Source organism: Marmota marmota, unplaced genomic scaffold (assembly GCF_001458135.2).
Source record: "Marmota marmota marmota unplaced genomic scaffold, marMar, whole genome shotgun sequence".
Taxonomy (NCBI): Eukaryota; Metazoa; Chordata; class Mammalia; order Rodentia; family Sciuridae; genus Marmota; species Marmota marmota.
Genome location: NW_026000001.1, coordinates 733,475 through 735,752, shown reverse-complemented (window position 1 = coordinate 735,752; position 2,278 = coordinate 733,475). Strand labels below are relative to the sequence as shown.

The window sequence follows — 2,278 nt, the reverse complement described above, 5'->3', positions numbered from 1 at the left end:
GTTGTACACTTGGGATATTATATTGACGTGAAAATCTTTCATGGGTGGGTTTTGCTGTTCACAAATTCACTGCAGGATAGTAACAAAATATTGCTTTTGACAAGCGTGACTGAGCCTGTGAGCTGGAATCCCAGTTCCACGCTCAGCCTTCAGCCTGTTTTGGACAAGCTCTATTCCCTCCTCACGCGCCAGCCAAAGGCACTGATCCAAAGGCACTTATCATATATCCCAGCATGCATCAGCCGTCTCCCGTGCCCAATCTTGGTACAGACTGTTCTCTCCCTTCACAGATGCACTGCTGCCCAAAACTCCATTCTTCACGTCCTGCCTTCGAGACTCGGGCAGAGCTGTCCTCATCTGCAGTCACGCTTATTTTCTTTAAAGGATTCATTTTTCATAAATATACTGATTTTTTTTCAAAGAAAACTTTATATCACTGTCATAAATAGGAAATCTGTACTTCAGCCCTAAAATAAGTAGAAGAATAAATATAAGGAAAATGAAAGTTATTAACTTGTATTTAGATAGAATTGTTAAGACAGGTCCTGAGGTCCCTGTGTGGTGGGAGTATTTAGAGGGTGCTAAAAAACGTGAACTGAGACTTTCCCCTTTGATATATTCGGAAGCTTGGAAGAAAACTGAAGAGAGTAACTTTCTCTTAGTGTAATCCAATGCTGTCCCCGGTCTCCCTAAACTCCCCTGCAGAACACTGCAATCCAATCTATTTGTCACCAAGCATTTATCCCACGCCGGGGGGGGGGGGGCGGGGGAAGGATGGTAGTAATAAAGCCGTGAACCCGACAAACACAGTGGTTGCCCCACAGATCCACAGGTGGCTGGAGGAAAAATACAAGTAATCTGGAGATGGTTACAAAATGTCGTTTCTTATGAAAACAATCTGTGCTTTAGAGCCTCTAGCTTCTCCAGCATCCCAGAGAAACCACACCCATTCATAAATTATGAGACAGACCAAGCAAACCAATTTCGAAACTGCAATGGTTTGGAATCTTTTCAAAGTTTTCCCACGAAAACAAGAGCGGCATGTGGCTGCATCTTCATTTTGATGAGATGTGATGTAGACCGCTGAAGGCAACGTATTTAAGCACACAGCGCGCGGGGAGGGAGCGCACTTCCGGGGCACCCTTCTCTCCCAGCCTCTGCTGAACCACTCACGGCTCCCAACGCGGCTCAGCTCACCTCGGCCTGGAAGCCCGCCCCGGCGCCCCAGCAGGGCCAGCACCTCGGCTGTTCGGCCCAAAGGCCGGGCGCTTCCCTAGGCACCTGCTGGAGAAGGCTAGTCTGTCTGCCTGTCTTTCAGATCCGCCTGGGGGTTCCGCCAGCTTGGGCATCCAGCCCGCTCCTCGGCCTCCGGGGGGACCCAACTCCGCGCAGCCTGCCAGGACCACAAGCGACATGCGAAGGCTCCTGCTTTCCCGCGCGCTGGCCCAGCTCGAGTTATGCCCGGGGACGGGGCTCTGCAGAGGCGCCCCGGGTGCACCCCAACGTTAGGGGGCGCGAACGCGGCTTCTGCAGCATCGCAGCCGGCGAAGAGAAGAAAAGTCCGGTCCAGGGGGACCGCAGAGCTCTCCGCGGGGGAGTGGGAGGGACGCTCTCCTTCCCTCCCTAGACGCAGGGATCCAGGACCAACGCCCGCGGGCAAGGCAGGGGGCTGCGGAGAGGTGCGGCGGCGACACCCATCGGGTCAGCTGCCCCAAGCCACACTGGTGGTGTGGGCTGGCCGGTAGGGAGACCCTAAGGTAGGACTCGGTACAACGCCCCCAAAGAGCCCAAGGTTTGGGGTGCGGAGGAAGGTGGTGCGACCCTCTGTCCCCGCCCCGGAGGCGGAGCTAAGGCCCGAGCCGGTGGAGATTGAGACCCGCGGAAATCCTCCTGGAGTTCCCACCCCACCTCCAGCAGCCCGCACTCGGGTTCGGGGACAACGGCCCCCAGTCCCCGCGGCCTCCGGCCTCCGGCCCCGCATAGGAGCGGGTGCAGCCTCCCCTCTGCGCTCCCATCCCGGTGCATTCCGTTGCCAAGGCCATGGCGCGAGGAGACGCTCCGCAGGACAGGTGAGATGGGAACCCGGTGCCATGTGTCCTGGGGCACGGGTGGCGGTCCTCAGAACAATCCCGCTCCCCTAGACTCGCCGGGGTTCGTAGAAGATGGATTGGACTACAATTCCCATCAGCCGACTCCCTCGGCTGCTGCGCGGGGGTGATGGGGGTTGTAGTACGCTCTCCGGAGGACGGCTTGGGAGGCGGGGGGGGGGGGGGGGCCC

The 2,278-nt window shown here is 56.8% G+C and overlaps 1 protein-coding gene across 4 annotated transcripts in view; it reads left to right on the top strand.

Moving 5' to 3' along the window:
• The first annotated feature begins 2,262 nt into the window (after positions 1 to 2,262).
• Slc29a2 (solute carrier family 29 member 2) overlaps positions 2,263 to 2,278 on the top strand; it is an 8,478-nt gene continuing 8,462 nt past the window's right edge. For all 4 annotated transcript variants that reach the window (XM_048807675.1, XM_015503151.2, XM_048807676.1 and 1 more), the window contains exon 1: positions 2,263 to 2,278. This exon is cut by the window's right edge and continues 1,261 nt beyond it. The gene's annotated coding sequence lies outside the window, so the exon portion shown is untranslated.